Source organism: Heteronotia binoei, chromosome 21, assembly GCF_032191835.1.
Source record: "Heteronotia binoei isolate CCM8104 ecotype False Entrance Well chromosome 21, APGP_CSIRO_Hbin_v1, whole genome shotgun sequence".
Lineage (NCBI taxonomy): Eukaryota > Metazoa > Chordata > Lepidosauria > Squamata > Gekkonidae > Heteronotia > Heteronotia binoei.
In genome coordinates, this window is record NC_083243.1 from 24,276,288 (window position 1) to 24,299,118 (window position 22,831).

Sequence of the window (22,831 nt, forward strand, 5' to 3'; positions counted from 1 at the left end):
ATCATGATTGCTCGCACAAAAAAAGTCATTATTATGTATGTTCTCCTAAATCCCAATTATGGATTCAGGTATTTCAGAAAGGTTTCCCGAGTACTTAAATTTGACAAGTTGATATTTAACCAGATCTTTACTGAAGAGTTTTTAAAATCTTATGCTACACAGTTGTATTTCAAAAACAAACTCTGAAGTGTTTGCAAGTCACAATAAGAATCAAAGGCTGAAAGGTTGCCAAGATTTTGTTTCAGATGTTGCCTGGAATGAAGCCAGGGATGGTTTTTTCCTATTGACACCTCAGAACAAGAGGGATGATGCAGCTAGAGGATGTTAAGAACATAAGAAGAGCCCTGCTGGATCAGAGCAGTGGTCCATCTAGTCCAGCATCCTGCCTCACACCGAGGCCAACCAGTTCCTCTGGAGGTCCAACAACAGGGCATAGAGACCAAGGCCTTAATGAGAAACTAAGAAGAGCCCTGCTGGTTCAGACCAGTGGTTCATCTAGTCCAGCATCCAGTCTCACACAGTGGCCAACCAGTTCCTCTGGACCGCCAACGACAAGGCATAGAGGCCAAGATCTTCATAAGGAGAGTTCTGCTGGATCAGACCAGTGGTTCATCTAGTCCAGCATCCTGTCTCACACAGTAGCAAACCAGTTCATCTGGAGGTCCAAGCATAGGGCATAGAGGCTGAAGCCATCCCTTGATGTTGATGTTTAGGGCTGCACTATGTTCTACCTGCAGCACTGTTTCTAGAACATTCTGATATGGCTTCCTTCAGGACTGGCTCAAGGTATTCTACCACCTTGAGTAGATCATGGTGGTGCAAGAGCAGATACAGGATGGATATTTCTATCATCATCCAGATCCACTCTGCCACCAGCCGGGAGGAAAGCAAGTCCATTGGAGCTAGAGTTGCTGATTATGGGGTGGTTAGGAAATTACTAGGGATTTGGAAGGGGTTCCTGGGAATGGTGGGTTTGGGGGAGGGAAGGGACATGATGCCACAAGGTTAGAGTTTCTGAATCCCCGTGGTGGAGGTAGGGGTCCCCCACTACCAGGCCCCACCTCTCTACTACAGATCAGCTGGCTGTCAGGGGAAACTTACCTGCCCCCCCCCCCCCCGCAAAGAGAAGAACAGTCAACGCTTTAGCAACATGCCTACATGACTTCATTGTGACTCAGAAATGATGTAGGCACATTGAGGATGTCAGAATGACACTCTAGTTTTGGCAAAAGCTCTGTGGTAGAAGCTAATTCTACCACAGAGTTTCCCCCCCCACCAAACCCCCCCCCCCCCAGAGTGTCATCCTGACATCCCTGATGTCCCCACATCACTTCCAGGGCATGTTAGAAGTGATGTGGACATGTCGCTTCCTCTTGGTAACTCCACCTCCATCCCCTGCCCTCTGCCAGGAAGGACCTGGGAACTCTACACAGGGTTCACCCTGAGAAGCTGCTATTTCCTCCAGAGGAATGGATCTCTGCAGTCTGGAGATCAGTTCTAAATCTGGGAGAATTCCAGGCCCCACCTGGAGGTTGGTAACCTTTCCCATAAACCCTTGCTGGTTTAGCTTCACCCACACCTATCCTGCTAGGGTTTTCAGTTACTATGGAATGCCCGTCTCTCCCTGTTTCCCACAAACCCTTGCTGGCTTAGTTTTAGCCATACCCATCTTGCTACGGTTCCCAGTTACTATGGAATGCCTGTCCCTTCCTATTTCCCACAAACTCTTGCTTGCTTAGCTTCAGCCATACCCATCCTATGACAGTCACCACTTTCTGTGGAATGCCTGTTCTTCTCTATTGCCCACAATCCCTTGCTGGCTTACTTTTAGCCATTCTACACACCTCTCCCCAGCTTCTGTCTTACTTTCAGATACTATCGCTGGTAAGATGTGGAAACCCATATGCTATGATGCTCTCACATGAACAAACCTGCTATAGAAGGGTTAAAAATATATAACAGTCAATTCTGAGGAAAGTTCTGGGGGTGGGGAGAAATGGACTCGACAAAGATAAGCACCTGGAATCTTCAGACAGCAGGCTTTCACTTCAGGATGCGGCAGAAATTTTTTTTTTCTGCTCGAGGTAAGGAAGATAGAGACTCTTCTAAATTATGTTCCCCGTGAGTGTTGCTAAGGCATACTTACACATATTATATGAGGTAGAAAATTAGTACTTTAAATTGTTATGGTTACATATGCAGTAAAGTGTAAGTGTTTGCAGTTTTTCAGAAGTTTGCCTATGGTTTGTCATGTCGTTCACCCACTGAGAAGAAAATTTACTTGCTGGAAAATGATGAAGCAGCTCAGGGGTTCGAAGGAAACCGCTGCTAACTCTTAACTCCAAACCTCTGAAATTACCTTCGGGATGAACAGGCTTTATTTATGTGGAATCTCCATTATCTGCATTGCCCCTCCTCCTCTGCATGTAAAGGGGGAGAGAGGCAAAAGGGCAAAGCCAGCCGGTGCCAGAACACGGTTTATTGAAAAATTGCTTTTGCATTTCCTCAACTTCCTTAAAGCATTTGACATATTTTCATTCTTCCTCAAGAAGGGGATATTCTCTTCCCCCTCCCATTCTTCCTGCATCTCTTATTGGCTCTTTTCCTGTGTAAATATTTTGGGAAATTCTGAAAAGCATTTTTCAATAAATTAGTTCCCTGCACCAAAAGACTTTGCCCTTTGAGTCATTTTCCCCCCACTGTGAGGTACCTCCTTCCCGATTGCAGTAAACGCTGGGGGTTCCATTCTCCCGATATGTGATATCAGCGTGAATCCAGAATAACAGCTTTGATGTGAAATGGGAATTAGAAAGAAGGCAAAAATGCCGTAAGTCAGCAGTTTCAAACATTCTTCTCCAGAAACGTTTCCTGAATTGATGTGCCAGCTGATACATGCAGGTAGGCCAGCTGCAGAATCCTTCTGTGGTCCGGAGGATGGCAGAGCATCTCTGGAGATCGTGTGGTCCAGCAGCAGAAAGGTCTCCTGGGCTTTTGCAGTTGCCCCACATGAGTTGATGGCTGGTGACTCTAAGAACATAAGAGAAGCCATGTTGGATCAGGCCAATGGCCCATCCAATCCAACACTCTGTGTCACACATAAGAACATAAGAGAAGCCATGTTGGATCAGGCCATTGGCCCATCCAGTCCAACACTCTGTGTCACATAAGAACATAAGAGAAGCCATGTTGGATCAGGCCAATGGCCCATCCAATCCAACACTCTGTGTCACATAAGAACATAAGAGAAGCCATGTTGGATCAGGCCATTGGCCCATCCAGTCCAACACTCTGTGTCACATAAGAACATAAGAGAAGCCATGTTGGATCAGGCCAATGGCCCATCCAGTCCAACACTCTGTCACACAGTGGCCAAAAAGCCAGGTGCCATCAGGAGGTCCATCAGTGGGGCCAGGACACTAGAAGCCTTCCCACTGTTGACCCCCAAGCACCAAGAATACAGAGCCTCACTGCCCCAGACAGAGAGTCCACTGCTCTTAACCACTTCACCAAACTGGCATGATGACAGAAAGATTGCCATTGCACCCCTGAAGACTCTCCTAGTGGGTTGCTAGTGTTGGGTGACAATCCTAATTTGGATGGAGGGAAAAATCTATTCGCAGATAATGGATTGGATGCAGACTACATTCCCAGCAGCAGAACGGAACCTGCCTGCCTCCCCACTTGCTGATCTCCATGAAATACTGCTCCTGGAGGATAGTGACTCCCAAAAACAATATGAGGGGGCTGCTTCAGCAAGAAGAGATAACTGGTGGAAATTGCCAGTTTGGTCTGGATTCACCCAAACTGTGACTCGAGGGGTGTTCCTGAACATCAAGGAGTTGTGTTTTTGTTTTTTTTTAAGCAGGAACTCCTTTGCATGTTGCATGAGCTTACAAGGCTCTTAGTACAGGGCCTATTGTAAACTCCAAAAGGATTGGCTACAAAAGGGGCAGAGCTTTTTTTGTAGCAGGAACTCCTTTGCATCTTAGGCCACACACCCCTGATGTAGCCAGTCCCCCAAGAGCTTACAGGGCTCTTAGTGCAGGGCTTACTGTAAGCTCCAGGAGGATTGGCTACATCAGGGGTGTGTGCCCTAATGTGCAAAAGGAGTTCCTGCTACAAAAAAAAGCCCTGCCCCTCATGTAGCCAATCCCCTTGGAGCTTACAGTAAGCCCTGCACGAAGAGCCCTGTAAGCTCATGGATGATTGGCTACATTAGTGGGTGTGGCCTAATATGCAAAGGTGTTCCTGCTACAAAAAAAAGCCCCGCTGAACATCATTTCCCATTAAATGCTTATTCAGTCTGCAGATGGAAATCCCAACCTTAATGCGTATTTTATTCCCCCCCCCCCCAAGGCACCCTGCTGAGGGGGAAGGGAATCTCTTTCCAGAGGCCTAACGGCAGCGTCTCCCTTAACAGAGGCAGAATATGATGTCGAACATGTTTGAAATGGGATGTTTTATGGAGCAATGCCATTTACAGAAGCAGGGAAGTGGGTCCCTTATTTCCATATAAAAATAGTCAGAAGGCGCATGTGGGAGAATGTGTTAAGGAGATAACAATGCTCAGGGGGGTATTTGAGTTCCAGTGGTACTTACATTGCAGCGGAGCTGCCCCCGGAATCGATCTCCTTTTATGGCAGCATCACAGTCACAAATCCATCCGAGCAGAGAACAGAGCTGATGAAAGGAGGGCGGAGCAAGTTGGAGCTGGGCCAGTTGGGCTTCCTTTGTTTCAGAAAGAAACACTGTGAAGAGCCACCTCAAAATGGCAGCAATCCATTTGTATAACAGCCAGGTCCAGGGCTTTTTTTTGTAGTAGGAATTCCTTTGCATATTAGGCCACACACCCCTGATGTAGCCAATCCTCCAAGAGCTTACAGTAGACCCTGTAATAAGAGCAGTTCCTCGGCGGAACAGGCTTCCTCGGGAGGTGGTGGACTCTCCTTCTTTGGAGGCTTTTAAGCAGAGGCTAGATGGTTATCTGACAGCAATGCAGATTCTGTGATTTAGGCAGATCATGAGAAGGAGGGTTGGAGGGGTTGCATCAGTGCTTCGTTCTTGTGACCCTTTCTTACCTGCCCAGGGAAAGGCTGATTGACACTAATTTAACTTAGAAGAAAATTACAAGGACATGTGGAATTGGTGAAGCTGTATTTGGAGTATTCTCAGCTATTCTGGACTGTGTTTATGAAATCTGTTGGATTCCCGCATTGGAATACTGCTTGGAAATATTTGCAATTTGACTTTAAAGCTGTTCAAAATTTATTTTGATATTTGTGTTTAGCATTTATTCATGCTTAAGTGGTTTTGAGGTGGGTGTAGCACGGAACCTGCGGGTTTTTGTGCCTACCCCAACTGCTGAACATCATTTCCCATTAAATGCTTATTCAGTCTGCAGATGGAAGTCAGCGACTCCATTTCATGGCCCAGCACTGAGCTTTGTGAAGCCAGTTCTCCTTTTGGGAGATAGAGCATAGGGAAGAAGGACCCCTACTGGGGTGGGCCCCCTTCTCCTGAGAATTCCCATGAGAATTCCCCACAGGCTGGTGTCTTGACATACATTTTTGTATAAATCTTTTGAAGCTTCTGAAAGCTTACGATGTGAATCTTGCAGCTGCAAATATCAATTCCGTCCCAATAATTATGAATCAGGAGCTGTCTCTTCCGAGCATGTCGAACATTCATATGCACTTGATGTAATTTACTGAATTGCTTAAGAAAGTCAATACCTAACAGGCTGAAGAACATAAAGGTTGCTTTCCAACAGCCCTCCATTTCATTAAGAGTCTTCCGGAGAAGATCGACATTTTGTTAAAAAAAAAAAAAACCCTCCTTCCAATAGCAAAGCTGTAATTTCTCATGTTTACAGCTTGTCATACGAGGAGCCGGCTCTCCATCACAATTTCTCCCTCCCCACCCACCAATACCATCAGTGTCACGGCAGTGGGTTATTTACAGGCTCACCATGTGATCAGAGGAAAGCGTAACAGAGATTAGGCTCCCGAATGAAAGAGGAAGGGAGAGATGGAGGGAGAAGGGTTGACGACCAGTGGTTCAAACTGCTTTTTAAGAGGATAGGAGGATTTGTGGAGGAATAGGCCTGGCCACGGCTAGTTGCAGGAATTGGTGAAATTGAGGGACTCTCCAGACTCTATTGCAGGGGTGGCCAAACTGTGGCTTGGGAACCACATGTGGCTGTTTCACATATATTGCGTGGCTCTTGAAACCCCGTCAGCTGGCTTGGAGAAGGCATTTGTCTCTTTAAATCAGTTCTTCAAGTGAAGCCAGCCAGCCACTTAGAGAATGCATGTAAAGTTAAAGTAGTTTTCTTTCCACATCTATCTATCTATCTATCTATCTATCTATCTATCTATCTATCTATCTATCTATCTATCTATCTATCTGTCTGTCTGTCTGTCTGTCTGTCTGTCTGTCTGTCTGTCTGTCTGTCTGTCTGTCTGTCTGTCATCCATCTATGCATGTATGTATGTATGTGTCTGTCTGTCTGCCTGTCTGCCTGCCTGTCATCCTCCTTCCTTCCTTCCTTCCTTCCTTCCTTCCTTCCTTCCTTCCTTCCTTCCTTCCTTCCTTCCTTCCTTCCTTCCTTCCTTCCTTCCTTCCTTCCTCCCTCCCTCCCTCCCTTCCTCAAACACTTGACATTTATTCTGTGTGGCTCTCACATTAAACAGGTTTGGCCACCCCTCCTCTAATGACTTCTCTTGAATAGCCTTTGATGCATGAGAGAGGAATTTCCAAATTCATTTTCACCCTGACCTGGATGGCACAAGATAGCCAGATCTCACCAGATCTTGGAAGCTGAGCAGGATTGACCATGGTGACTACTTGCATGGGAGACGAGAGATGGGCACGAACTGGGAGAAATGCAGCTTGGTTCATGGTTCATGGCGGACCCAGTTTGCGAACCACAGACCCTCACGAACTTTTAGGTGTCAGACAAACTGATTCAGTTTGTGACCCAGTAGAATGTCCCCAGTGTGCTAGAGACACAAAAATCACAGATCTTTGGCTGACTCTCCTCCTCCTCTCTTTTACCTGCCTTCCAAGTTTAGTGAGGATTGAGTTTGTAGGATCTGAGTTACACCTGCCCAAAGAAGGTGCCCTTAGGAAAATTGAGGTCTGTGTTTGAGCATTATTATAAATCGGGACAATTACCTGCCTGGATTTGTGGTGTAATCTAAGGGCATTATTAGGAATTGCTGATGTAGTAGTTAGATCAAGATGGATAGCTGTGTTAGTTGAGATATAAATTGAATAAACCATAAACCCTAAAAAGAGTAAGAGTCTTTTTGTTGTTCAGTCACACAGTCGTCTGACTCTTTGCGAGTCGCGACCCCGTGGACCACATCACACCAGGCCCGCCTATCTTCCACCATCCTCCTAAGTTCACTCAAATTCATGTTCATTGCATCGATAACACTGTCTAACCATTTCATCCTTTGTCGTCCCCTTCTTCTTTTACCTTCAATCTTTCCCAGCATCAAGATCTTCTCCAAAGAGTGCTCCCTTATTATTTGGTGGCTGAAAAGTTTAACAATATTTGTGGCTGGGGATGAGCTTTCGTGAGTCACACAGCTAATTTCTTCAGTAATAGTAGTAGTAGTAGCAGCAGCAGCAGTAGTAAGAACAGATGAACATAAGGAGACTCCTGATGGATCAGACCAGTGCTCCATCTAGTACAGCACCCTGTCACCTTCAAGAGGGGATTGAATAAACAGTTGGAGCAGAGGTCCATCAGCGGCTATTAGCCGCAGCGTATTGTTGGAACTCTCTGCCTGGGGCAGTGATGCTCTGTATTCTTGGTGCTTGGGGGGGGGGCACAGTGGGAGGGCTTCTATTGCCCTGGCCCCACTGATGGACCTCCTGATGGAGCCTGAGGGGTTTTTTTGGCCATTGCGTGACACAGAATGTTGGACTGGATGGGCCATTGGCCTGATCCAACAGGGCTTCTCTTATGTTCTTATGTCTCACACAGCAGTCAACCAGTTCCTCCAGCATTTATTGATTTATATGATTTATGGATCACCCATTCCCTACAATGTAAGGCTCTAGGGGATGCGCAACCATTAAAAACAGAACAGTAGTAGTAATGGAATTCTCTTCCTTGAAATCCTACTTGGAGTTACGTTTAAGAGCTTTTCTGATTCAACACCTGAGCTAGTATAAGATCAAGCATGAATTACGTTCCCATTACTATTCATATTCTTTTAAAAATGCCTGACTGCTAACAGCAGTGGGTGGGGTAAAGAGTGATACCGGGAGAATGGCAAATAGAAATGTTATTCGATTATCTGGTTTGCCAACAATAAGTGTCAACAGCCTCCCAAACCCTAGTCAGAAGCTTTTGAGAATGCAAATGTGCCCTTTTATCTCCCGTTGCCCTTTTATTAAAACAACGATAGAGACATTGCCGATAAACAAGACAATTAAATGGAAATGATGTCATCTCCTGGCATTCATTCACGTTAATGAGCCTTGCTGATCCTCCCCATGTAAACAGTAATGGCTGGAAAGCAATCATATTCAAGTCCTATCAGCAGGCAACAATAACAACAAGGAAGAGCTAATGATGACCTGAACTTGGGACTAATGGCATGGTGTCAGAATAACGGACGTGTCTTCTCTTCTCTCATTCTCTCCTGAAATGCTGAATTATCTGCTAGCAACATACCCATCATTAGGAGGGTCAGATGTGAACAAGGAGCGCCTGCGTACCACAGGGAACACTTGGCGTCTGGGTGGCACAGTGTGTGAGTTCATAGCAGCATATTGAGCTCTCTCGTACTGGTGGAGTCCAGTGATTGGATCCCGCAGAACATTTCCTGAGTTCTTGCACAAGTGGAAGCATAAACAGGGCGCTTTTTTTTAGCAGGAATGCACAAGAACACAGTTCCAGCTGGCTTGGCATCAGGGTGTGTAGCCTAATAAGCAAATGAGTTCCATCTGGACTTTTTCTACAAAAAAGCCCTGTGTGAAACAATGGTGATATCATGGGGTGTGGCCTAATATGCACATGAGTTCCTGCTGGACCTTTTCTATGGAATTATCTGCTAGCAACATGGAAAAGGTCCTGAGCATAAAGAAGTCATCAAAAGTAGCCCTTGTGTTGACAATTTGATGGTGTCCTGTCTTTCGGATGAGAACAAGGAGCCAGTTTGATGTAGTGGTTAAGTGTGTGGACTCTTATCTGGGAGAACTGAGTTTGATTCCCCACGCCTCCACTTGCAGCTGCTGGAATGGTCTTGGGTCAGCCATAGCTATTGTCATTGAAAGGGCAGCTGCTGTGAGAGCCTTCTCAGCCCCACCCACCTCACAGGGTGTCTGTTGTAGGGAAGAAGATATAGGAGATTGTAAACCGCTCTGAGTCTCCGATTCAGAGAGAAGGGTGGGGTATAAATCTGCAGTCTTCTTTATTTCTGCTTGCACAAATGAAGAAGACATTGTTCAAGGTACATCTCAGCAACTCTTCGCTGTAACCAGGGCTTTTTTTGTAGCAGGGACTCCTTTGCATATTAGGCCACACACCCCTGATGTAGCCAATCCTCCAAGAGTTTACCGGGCTCTTAGTGCAGGACCTACTGTAATCTCTAGGAGGATTTGCTACATCAGGGGTGTGTGGCCTAATATGCAAAAGAGTTCCTGCTATTAAAAAAGCCCTGGTCCAGAAATACTTGGAGATTTGAGGGGCAAAGGCTGGAGACCAAGCCCTATGAGGAAAGGCTGCCCTACATCAGGTTATGGTGATGCCAGCCAATGTTCCCTCTAAGCTGTGGAGTCTTGTGAGTGAAAATTCTGCTTTTTGAGCTACTGGCATTAAAGTTGTGAGCTGCTACATAAATTAGTTCGCTCTGGGGCCATTTTTCCTGAACTGAGACAAAAATGTGTCAGCTGGAGGCTAAAAAAACTGTGAGCTAGCTCACACAAACTCAGCTTAGAGGGAACACTGATGCCAGCCCTGGCTAGGGCACATAGGAATCATTCACAGGGTCCAGCCTGTTGTATTTCAGTTCGTATCCCGTCACTTTTAGCACATTTTTACCTGTACCTTCTTAATTCCTGTTTGGCTACAGTCAGGCACTGGAAATAATCTGTAAAAAGACTTCAGTTCTTGAAAGTCTGAAAAGTCACGTTGGTCAGCACTGTTCTCGGAATCCTGCAGAGCTAAAATGATGATGGGATGGAACGGAACAGAATGTCTTGCAATCCCCAAGTATAGCTGATAATCTTACAGGCACTTCAACAATAGCCGGTGAATGCAGATCTAAACTGTACTCTTCAGCCAGAATGGAAGCTTGCAGGGTATTGATGTGCAGCTATTTCTTCCTCCTGTATTGCCAAGGTTCTAATAGAAACCTTTAAAAGAGCTCTCTTCTGAGCTGGGCTCAAATGAGCCTGAAGAAATGAGACGCGGTAATTCCCACAGTTGTCTTCCAAATGACACACTCAGGAAGAGGTCACTTCAACGCCACGGCCTCCTTTGAGCAAAAGGGTCTAATGGCCTTTTCAGTTCAAGAAAGGATTCCAAAATGGGCTGTAATTTGTATCTCTGGACAAGAGAAGGAAGAATGATAAGGCCAAAGACTGGTTATCACCCAAGGGGCCCTTCCCTAGAGAATACACTTCAGTCTACATTCCGAAGACAGGTCTTTTCAAAATCTGCCTTCATTCATTCACCTGGAACTCTCTGAAGGCTCATCACTTACACTTGATATCATGGCCTGGAGTTCTACAAGGCAGGTTGCATGAATTTGGCTTCTAGGTGGACTCCATGGCATTCTGCTCTGCTGAGGTCCCATTGGCTCAGTGGTAGAGCATCTGCTTGGTAAGCAGAAGGTCCCAGGTTCAATCCCGGCACCTCCATCTAAAAAGAGTCCAGGCGTGAAAAACCTCAGCTTGAGACCCTGGAGAGCTGCTGCCAGTCTGACTAGACAATACTGACTTTGATGGACTGAGGATCTTTTCCAGTATAATGCAGCTTCATATGTTCACCCCCTAAGTCTCTTGAGTATCTAAACCCAGAGCCGGAGAATACAGGGATAACCCCTGAAGAATACAAAACGATGACTCTACAAACACAGTGGGATTCTCACTGGGATTAGACAAGAGTGGACCACAGTTATTACGTATAAGAAAAGACACGCACTAGAATTCCATTTGTGTTGATTGTATTATTCATTGTTGAAAGTGAATGGTTGTTGATGCTTAATACCGCTACTTCCCTACCTGTTCTATCCCCTGTAGATAGAGCCAGGTGGGCAGCCATGTTGGTCTGAAGCAGTAGAACAAAGTAGGAGTCAAGCAGCCCCTTTAAGACCAATAACGTTTTATTCAGAATGTAAGTTTTCGTATGCATGCATACTTCTTCATATGAGGGAATCGGGTACAGTGAGCAGAAATTGTACAGAGAGAGAAATTGTTGAATTACAAATTATTATGAAGCTTGGAACAAACACCTCCCCAGGACTGAACAGGGATACTGGGTTTTTTAAATCTCATCCCAATCTCATCGAGTATAGCTGTATATCCACAGTATTCCAATGTATTTCTCTTTTAGAATAGTGTATCAGAATAATGTTTTTTGTATTGACATACTCAAATAAGGGATATTGGCTGTTTATTTCATTACATATACTTAAACCATTTTCACTATATTTTATGTATTATTTTTTTTCTAATGGCAAACTGGAATGATGTTTATAATGTACAGAATGATGTTTATAACATATGTTACATGTTAAAACGTATATTAGGTGGATAAGAACATCACTAGGAAATACATGTCCTATTGTTTCACCTAGATTTATAGCAAGAGCAATTCACAGGCAACTTTTATTACCTTTTATTGGGTTCCCACTTAAATGATATCCAGACCAAACAGTCTTTCAGTTTGTTTACTATACTATTTTGCCATTGGATCTTAAATTTGTATCACATTCTTAACCACTACCCACTAGTTATATATAGTTCTGCTCACTGTACCCCATTCGGAAGACGTATGCATGCATACAAAAGCTTACAATCTGAATAAAACTTTGTTGATCTTAAAGGTGCTATTGGACTCCTTCTTTGTCCTATCCCCAGTTAGCGAATAAAGTTCTCTAGTGTGCCAGTGTCAGCAAGTGTATACACAGGCCATAGGGTCCTTTTAGACCCGGGTCAGCATGTGCACATACATATATACATATACAAAAGGTTCCCAGTAACATGCGATGTGAAAGATCTCTAATTGACACCCAGGAATGCTGCTGCCAATGAAAGGTAGCAGGGCTCTTTTTCTAGCAGGAGCTCCTCTGCATATTAGGCCACGCCCTCCTGATGTAGCCAATCTTCCAAGAGCTTACAAGGCTCTTAGTAAAGGGCCTACTGTAAGCTCCAGGAGGATTGTCGACATCAGGGGGCATGGCCTAATATGCAGAGGAGCTCTTGCTAGAAAAAGAGCCCTGAGAGTTAGGGTTACCAACTGTGGGTTGGGAATTCCCAGGGTATTTGGGGTTGAAACTTGGGGAGGGCAGGGTTGAGGGAGGGAAGGGACCTCAGTGGGGTATAATGCTACAGAGCCCCCCTCTAAACCAGCCATTTCCTCCAGAGATCTCATCTGTGTGTGTGTATATATATATATATATATATATATATATATATATATATATATATATATATATATATATATATATATATATATATATATATATATATATATATATATATATATTTGGCCACTGTGTGACACAGAGTGTTGGACTGGATGGGCCATTGGCCTGATCTAACATGGCTTCTCTTATGTTCTTATGTTCTAATCTGGAGAGCATTAATTCTGAGAGATCTCCAGGCAACCCAAGTTAGAGTAGGCCTAAGAGAAGCCATACTGGATCAGGCCCATGGCCCATCCAATCCAACAGTCTGTCACACAGTGCCTCCCCCCCAAAAAAAAACAGCCAGGTGCCATCAGGAGGTCTACCAATGGGGCCAGGACACTAGAAGTCCTCCTGCTGTTTCTCCCCCTCCCAAGCACCAAAAATACAGAGCATCACTTGCCCCAGATGAAGAGTTCCAACTGTACTGATCTTGATGGATCAAGGACATGTCTCAGTATAAGGCAGTTTCAAGTGGGGTAATATCTAGTTAACCTCTTGGGAGACCTAAATATACACATAATGGCTGTTTACAGATGCACAGTTTGGGGTGCATGGGAGGCATCGCAAATAGAGCAGGCTCAAAAAGAAGAATCTCAAACCATCCAAACGGTCCAGCACAAAGCGCCGCTATCCCACCCTATCACACTTTGGCGCAGTCAGGCGGCTGCAGCACACCATTCCCTTGGTGTGATTTGGGTTTCTTTTTTTCCATACAGTTTTAGGGGTCACACTACCAATCTGCCTTGCTTCCACATCCAGATGCTAAAGAGGCAACTGGCATGTGGCTCAAAAATTTTCTACCACTTTGAAAGTGGTAACGTTTTGAGCCGCTCTGAGGATGCCAAAGGATGAGGTGAGTACAGGACCGAGATGGGCAGTAGATGTGCACATTTAGACGGGTTTTTCTAGTCTAGTTTTTCTAAAGCATCTCTGGGTCGCCTTAAACTGCCCATCTGTAAGCAGCCAACATGTCCCTTATTAAAAGAAGAAGAAAAATTGCAGATTTATACCCCTCCGTTCTCTCTGAATCAGAGAGTCAGAGAGGCTTATAATCTCCTATATCTTCTCCCCCCACAACAGACACCCTGTGAGGTGGGTAGGGCTGAGAGGGCTCTCCCAGAAGCTGCCCTTTCAAGGGCAACTCTTACGAGAGCTATGGCTGACCCAAGGCCATTTCAGCAGGTGCAACTGGAGGAGTGGGGAATCAAACCCGGTTCTCCCAGATACGAGTCCGCACACTTAACCACTACACCAAACTGGCTAGACTTTTTTTTTTTTTGGCTTATTGGATTTTTATTTATTTATTTATTTACAAAACTGGAGATAATTTTATCATTTTTTTAAAACAAAAAATTAATCTTCATTTCTTTATGAAGAATATCACTGCTTGCTTTCTGGGCATAAATCAAAACCGCCTCACTTAGGACTGCCTTAGAAAAGCATGACGGCGGGTATCTTTACTCAGCCGGTACAAAAGATCTCGTGCACACATGCAAGATATGCCAACAAGAGGACCCCGCTGCATCAGGAGGTCACATGTACCTTTGGGATAAAAATGACTTCTGCATTAATTCACTGAAGGCCAAGAATTAGTCATTGGGCAAATTAGATTAAACTCGCTCGAAATGGAATTAGAATGATGGAAAACTGCTGAATATAGTTTTTGTAACAATTAGAGTTGCTATATCCCCATTAATGAAAAGCTCCATCTTAATCAACTTGTAGTCCTGTCACTGTCTCTCTTTGTCACACACACCCCTCCTTTTTGTCATTTAAATAGATAATTCCCTTCTTTGGTGAAGTTTCTTTCTTCTTCGGAGGATTTTCTTTCCCCTCCCGCTTTCCTTCTCCTCGATTTGGTTCCTGAGTCTTACACGAGTGAATGGAAATGGCTAGAAGTCCCCGATTGCTTCGCATTTCCTGTGGCTGAGGAAAGGCAGATACGCTCATTGCAACCATAAAACTAGATCAGAATGAGTCTGATGCCATTTTCAACTCGATTACATTAGTCTAAATAGCCATTTCCCTGCCATTGTTATTTATAATACAGTTAGTTTATGGCACTGTGCTTCATCTGGGGTATGTCCGCTTGGCAGCCATCAGGGCTCCCAGCTGTATACTGTAGGAGGAATAGCTATACTACCAACTTGGATCATTTTTATCCAATAAGAGTCACAAGTTCCAGCAAAGAATCTTGGGAAATTCAGTATGGCCAGGATGCTGAAAACTCTCCTTACACAGAACTCCAGTTCCTAAACCATTCAATGTTTCTTGTTAAACCACTACTGTCCTTAAGTAGGGTTCCCAGCCTCCAGGTAGCACCTGGAGATCTCCCATTATTACAATTGATCACCAGATGACCAAGATCAGTTCCTGTGGAGAAAATGGCTGCTTTGGGGGGGTGGGCTCTATAGCATTGTACCCTGCTGAAGTCCCTCCCGTCTCTAAACCCTCCCTCCACAGAGTTCAAACCCCCCCACCCCCAATCTTCAGATTTTTCCAAACCTAATGCTGGTAACCCTATGACTTTAAGTAGTATTCATTATTTATCCCTGCCCATTATGGTTGTTGAAATCTTGTAACAAGCTCCAAATAGACAGCCATGTTGGTCTGAAGTAGTAGAACAAAATAGGAGCCAATTTCACCTTTAAGACCAACTTAGTTTTATTCAGAACGTCAGCTTTCGTGTGCATGCACACTTCTTCAGACGAGGAATGAGGTACAGTAAGCAGAACCACATATAGCTGGTGGGGTTTGGCATGCCAAGTGGTACAAAGTTAAAAACCAAGAGCAGAATTGTAAAATTAACGAATACAGAAACCCTTTGATCTGAGTTGAATTAGCATGGGAAACCATAAAATGGTAACACGTCAGAATGTGAGAATGCCTGTTAAATATTCTATTGCTAATAAACCTGGGTCAAAAAGAAGGCATTTCTTTCCCAGAAGTTTTTCCTGTCCAACTTACCTTTTAACATGTAACGTAAATATATACATCATTCTCGTTCGCCATTAGGAAAGAATACATTAAAATATAGTAGAAGATGGGTTTAATATATGTAATGAGATAAACAGCCAACATCCCTAGTTTGAGTATGTCAGTACAAAAGCATTATTCTGATAAACTTTCCTAAAAGAGAAATACATTGGAATACTGTGGATATATCGCCCTACTTGGTGGAAGTGGGTTTAGTATACGTAATGAGATTAAAAAACAAAACAACATCTCTGTTCAGTCCTGGGGTTTGTTCCAAGTTTCATAATAGTTTGTATTTGTTAATTTTACTATTCTGCTCTTGGTTTTTAACTTTGTACCACTTGGCATTTCAAACCCCACCAGTTATATGTGGTTCTGCTTACTTTACCTCATTCCTTGTCTGAAGAAGTGTGCATGCACACGAAAGCTTACGTTCTGAATAAAACTAAGTTGGTCTTAAAGGTGCAATCGACTCCTAAGAAGGTGAGAGGGGGCCACCAAAGTTTATTATTAACATCTCTTTGTTCTCTAGGTCTTTGAAGGAGGCCTATTTCACAGCCTGTTGTTAAAGTAACCATCTTTGATTGACTGGTGAAATACTGGAAGAAAAGAGCTTTGACTCTTGAAAGCTTATACACAGAAAATCTTGTTGGTCTATAACGCTTTAGTGGACTCAAATCTAGCCTTTTTGATTAACTGTTGTTCTGTTTCAAGTTTAGTGGTTAAGGTCTCCTTGAGTAAGGGTGAGAGCCTGTGTCATACAGTGGCCAAAACTCAAGTGTCGTCTGGAAGTCCATCAACAGGGGGAGGATTCCAGAAGTCCTCCCACTGTTACTCTCCAAGCACCAAGAAGACAGAGCATCACACACAGTGTTTGACTGGATGGGCCACTGGCCTGATCAAACATGGCTTCTTTTATGTTTTTATGTTTTCATGCATATTAGGAGGGTGCTTGGGGTGAACTGGATATTCAGTGTCTGTAAGAATCTCAATAGCTGGTCACAGACTGGTGGTTTAAGCCACCTCAGGAACAGCAGGTAAACAGATCTAAAAAGCATGTCCAAATGCGCACATCTGCCTGCCATCTCCATCCCATACTCACCACATCCTGGTCCAGATAGGAGCTGCCTCTGAAAGGTACCACTTCCAAAGTGGTACCTAATATCTGAGGCAGCTCTGAGGTGCCTCTTCGAATGTCTGGATGACTGGGAAGTGCCTGGGGAGCATTTGGGGAGTGGCAGATGGGTGCATGAGCACTCTGGACACTCCTCCAGGGTGCCTACAGCCCATCCCTGTTCTGAGAGCAGGTTGCCCACTGTCTGTACACTCCCGGGTGCTCCTTTTCTGGCCAGCTCACTTCCAGGTTGGCTTGATGCTGCTCTACTTGATCTGAAACAATTTGTTTTGACCACCACCCCTAATGAATTCCAATGAAGACAATAATCCATTTTCAGCCAACCTTTTCTGTATCAAATTGTTTTGTTATGCCTCAAAGATATCATTGCAAAGCCAACCAATGACAATCAGCAATTTGCATCTAGGAGGCACATCCCTCACTCTGTTCATCCTGAAACCCTTCAGACACACATATAATAATGCTTCATTTTTTATCTGCTTGGTCCCAGATCAATATTTACAGCATTACTCTGGCATTTATTTCCTCAGAACGGTAAGACTCAGGCTGATTTTCCACTAGCCTTGCTGTGGTCTCACACTCCTTTTTCCCGCGGTGCTTCTGCCTGATTTTGCACACGCTGCTGCGAAGCTTCAACTTCCCCCGCCTCTTTCCCAAGTTCTTTCCACGGCTTCAAAATCCAGTTTTCAGAGAATCCTACAGACACTGAGAGAACTTGAGAAAGAGACGGGGCAAGTTGCAGCTTCGCAGCAGCGTGTGCAAAATCGGGCAGAAGCACCGTGGGGAAAAGGAGCATGAGACTGCAGCAAGGCTAGTGGGGAATTGGCCTCACTGTCCCAACTGGGGGGGGGGGAGGAGCATAGGTGAGATTGCCAACCACCAGGTAGGGCCTGGAAGTCTCCCAGGACTGTAATTGCTCTCCAGACAAGAGAAAACAGTCTCCCTGGAGAAAATGGCTGCTTTGGGTGATGTACAACTGTCAGGTCCCCTCTGGTAACCAGCAGGGAATGAGGGGGTAGGGTAGCCAGTAGGGTTGCCAAGTCCAATTCAAGAAATATCTGGGGACTTTGGGGGTGGAGCCAGGAGACATTGTGGTGGAGCCAGGAGCAAGGGTGTGACAAGCATCATTGAACTCCAAAGGGAGTTCTGGCCACCACACTTAAAGGGACCGCACACCTTTTAAATGCCTTCCTTCTATAGGAAATAATGAAGGATAGGGGCACCGTCTTTTGGGGCTCATAAAATTGGACCCCCTGGTCCAACCTTTTTTGAAACTAGGGGGTATTTTGGGGAGAGGCACTGGATTCTATACTAAAAATTTGGTGCCTCAACCTCAAAAAACAGCCCCCCAGTCCCCTAGATACCTGTGGATCAATTCTCCATTATTTTCTATGACAATAAGTCTCCATAGGGAATAATAGAGTTCCCAGCAGACATTTCCCTCCCCCACCCCGCTGCTTTTTGATGACCCTGAAGTGGAGGGAGGGCCTCCAAACCAGGGGATTCCCTGCCCCCACCTGGGGATTGGCAACTCTAGTAGCCAGATTCAGTCTGGGAAACTCCTGAAGACTTGGAAGTAGAGCCTGGGGAGGACAGGGACCTCAATGCGGTACAGTGCCATAGAGTCCACCCTCCAAAGCATCTATCTTCTCCAGGGGAACTGATCTCTGTAGTCTGGAGATGTGCTGTAATTCCAGGGGATCCCGAGGCCCCTCCTGGGGACTGGCATTCTTAGGATGGTGGAATCTATGGGCCATGGCTATGAGGTCCCACCCCTCTCCAGACCCCATGCTCCCCAGACTATACCTCCAAACTGTTGAAACAAGCAACGTTTGTTGTCCAAAGAAGTGAAGAAAACCCTGCAGGGGGCAGCGAGAAGACAATTAGGATAGGGAGGACAGCACCTTCTCTCTCCCATTAAGTGTCATTCCTTGTCTTTCTTCAGATAGATCCAAGAGGGCAGCCGTGTTGGTCTGAAGCAGTTGAACAAAGCAGGAGTCAAGTGGCACCTTTAAGACCAACCAAGTTTTATTTCGAATGTAAGCTTTCGTGTGGTCTCTAAGAACACTTCATCAGACGAGGGGATCAGGTATTGTGGCTGGAATACATGCAGTTTGTTGATTAAGAGGACAAACTAACTGATCACATGGTCACATAAAACAGTGTGGCTTGGCCGTTTGGTCTGGATAGGCATAAAAGGTAATAAGAACATAAGAGAAGCCATGTTGGATCAGGCCAATGGCCCATCCAGTCCAACACATGCATATATATATATATATATATATATATATATATATATATATGCATGTGCTGGACTGGATGGGAAATATATACACATACATACATACATACTGTGGCTAATAGTCACTGATGGACCTCTGCTCCATATTTTTATCTAACCCCCTCTTGAAGCTGGCTGTGCTTGTAGCCGCCACCACCTCCTGTGGCAGTGAATTCCACATGTTAATCACCCTTTGGGTGAAGAAGTACCTCCTTTTATCCATTCTAACCTGACTGCTCAGCAATTTCATTGAATGCCCAAAAGTTCTTGTATTGTGAGAAAGGGAGAAAAGGACTTCTTTCTCTGCCTTCTCCATCCCATGCATAATCTTGTAAACCTCTATCATGTCACCCCGCAGTCAACGTTTCTCCAAGCTAAAGAGCCCCAAGCGTTTTAACCTTTCTTCATAGGGAAAGTGTTCCAAACCTTTAATCATTCTAGTTGCCCTTTTCTGCACTTTTTCCAATGCTATAATATCCTTTTTGAGGTGCAGTGACCAGAACTGTACACAGTATTACAAATGAGACCGCACCATCGATTTATACAGGGGCATTATGATACTGGCTGATTTGTTTTCAATTCCCTTCCTAATAATTCCCAGCATGGTGTTGGCCTTTTTTATTGCCATCTCACACTGTCTTGACATTTTCAGTGAGTTATCTACCACGACCCCAAGATCTCTCTCTTGATCAGTCTCTGCCAGTTCACACCCCATCAACTTGTATTTGTAGCTGGGATTCTTGGCCCCAATGTGCATTACTTTGCACTTGGCCACATTGAACATCATCTGCCACATTGACGTCCACTCACCAGCCTCAACAGATCCCTTTGGAGTTCCTCACAATCCTCTCTGGTTCTCATCACCCTGAACAATTTAGTGTCATCTGCAAACTTGGCCACTTCACTGCCTACTCTCAACTCCAAATCATTTATGAACAAGTTAAAGAGCATGGGACTCAGTACTGAGCCCTGCGGCACTCCACTACTTATTGTCCTCCACTGCGAAGACTGCCCATTTATACTCACTCTCTGCTTCCTTTTAATTAGCCAGTTTTTGATCCACAAGAGGACCTGTCCTTTTACTCCATGACTGTCGAGCTTACTAAGGAGCCTTTGATGAAGAACTTTATCAAAAGCTTTCTGGAAGTCAAGGTAAACAATATCTATCGGGTCTCCTTTGTCCACATGTTTGTTCACCCCCTCAAAGAAATGTAACAGGTTAGTGAGGCAAGATCTTCCCTTACAGAACCCATGTCTTCCTCAATAACTCGTGTTCGTCAATGTGCCTACTCATTCTGTCCTTGATAATGGTTTCTACCAACTTTCCCGGTATTGAAGTCAGACTGACTGGCCTGTAGTTACCCGGATCTCCTCTGGAACCCTTTTTAAAGATGGGGGTGACATTTGCTACCTTCCAGTCCTCAAGAACGGAGGCAGATTTCAATGAAAGATTACATATTTTTGTCAGAAGATCCACAAGTTCAACTTTGAGTTCTTTCAGAACTCTTGGATGTATGCCATCCGGACCTGGTAACTTATTAGTTTTTAATTCGTCTATCAGTTGTAGACTGATAGACGAATTCTTCTCTCATCACCTCAATCTGACTCAGGTCTTTCAACACCCCTTCCAATATAAGTGGTCCTGGAGCAGGCAAACACTTCTCATCTTCCACTGTGAAGACGGAGGCAAAAAAATGCATTCAGCTTCTCAGCCATTTCCCTATCCTCCTCCAGTAATCCTATGACCCCTTGGTCATCCAAGGGCCCTACTGCCTCTCTGGCTGGTTTCCTGCTGCTAATATATTTGAAGAAATTTTTATTGTTGGTCTTTATGTTTTTTGCAATATGCTCCTCATAGTCCCTTTTTGCCTGCCTGATCACAGTCTTGCATTTGATTTGCCACAGCCTGTGTTCCCTTTTATTAATCTCACTTGGACTAGCTTTCCACCGCTTAAAGGAGTCCTTCTTACCTTTTACAGCTTCCATTACTTTGTTTGTTAACCATGCAGGCCTTCTCTTATACCTGTTTGTACCTTTCCTAACTTGTGGTATATATTTTATCTGAGCTTCTAGGATTGTAGTTTTAAATAGCCTCCAAGCTTCCCCAAGGGTTTTGACTGTATTTACCTTTCCTTTCAGTTTCCTCTTCACATGCCTCCTTATCTCAGAGAATTTACCCCTTTTAAAGTTAAACGTGGTTGTGCCGGTCTTTTGGAGCAACTCTCTATTTATACAAATGGTGAAATCAATAACGTTATGGTCACTGCTCCCAAGCGGAGCGATCACTTTTACATCTCTCACCATGTCTTGGGCATTACTTAGGACCAAAACAAGGATCGCCTCACCCCTGGTAGGTTCAGAGACCATCTGCTCCATAGCACAGTCATTGAGAGCATCAAGAAACTCAATCTCTTTCTCTCGACTAGAACACATATTGACCCAATCAATCTGCGGGTAGTTAAAATCACCTATGACGACACAGTTTTTACGTTTAGCCACCATCTTTAAGCCTCCCATCATATGATAGTTATCCTCTATCTTTTGATTTGGTGGGCCATAACAAACTCCCATAGTTAAATTGCCTTTTGGGCCCTCTATTTCAACCAAAAGCATTTCTAGAAGGGAGTCTAATTCTCTGACCTTAGTCTTACTGGACCGTATGCTCTCTCTGACATACAGAGCCACCCCATCTCCAACCCTTCCCTCCCTATCCTTTTGGTATAACTTATATCCAGAGATCACCGTGTCCCACTGATTTGTCACGAGCTGGGGCTGAGTCAGGCAAAGTCCAGGGGCAGTCCAAGGTCGGCAACTCGTGAGCAAGGTGGGTCCAAGGCGCCAAAACAGAATCGCAATCCAGGTATCACCGGTCAGAGGTTCAGAAGCCGAAGTCAGGGGGTCCAGAGGTCCAAGCCAAAGTCAGGAATCCAAAAGCCAAAGTCAAGAGCCGGAGTGGATGCTAGGATGTCAGGTATGTGACTAGTTGCTTCCACAAAGCCTCCTCCCAAAGCCCACAGCTATATAGCCCTCTGCTGCCTGTTGCTCATTTGGGCTAATTGCTGTCTCAGAGCAGCAGCCAGGATCCTGCCGAAACTTAAGCATCCTCACACTTAGAAGGGCCAGAATCCTTTCACCACTCAGGGCTCAGGGAGCGTCTTGCTTGTGAGCGTGCCGCCCTCCTCCGATCCCTGAGGTCCTGACGAAGGCGGTCACGCACACGACCCACCAGAGAGGGCGAGGCAGGGGGGCTTGGATCTTCTTCAGCAGGAGGCAGGGGCACTGGTGCAGGTGGCAGGGGCACCGTTCCTTCTGCAGGCTCTGCAGGCTCGGTTTCTTCTGCAGGGTCCCCAGCACCCATGACACTATCCCCCCCCCCAGGGCCCCCCTCCGTCGAGGGGCCTGGGAGGTCGGGGTGGTCGCTGTGGAATTGTTGCACCAAGTCCGGGGCATGAAGATTGTCCACAGGTTCCCAGGACCGGTCTTCTGGGCCGTATCCCTCCCAGTCCACAAGGTACTGGAGGCCTCCACGATGGTACCGGGAGTCCAGAATCTGGCGCACCTCATATTCTTCCTCGTCATCCACCAACACCGGTGGTGGCGGCGGTGGGGAAGGAGGCCGAGCTGGGTCAGGGGGTGCAGCTGGAACAAGGAGGGAGCGATGGAACACAGGGTGAATGCGGAGGTGGGGTGGCAACTGGAGCCGGAAGGCGACGGGGTTTATTTGTTCCACGACGGGGTAGGGTCCAATGAACCGTGCATCCAGCTTGTGAGACCGACCAGGCCGGC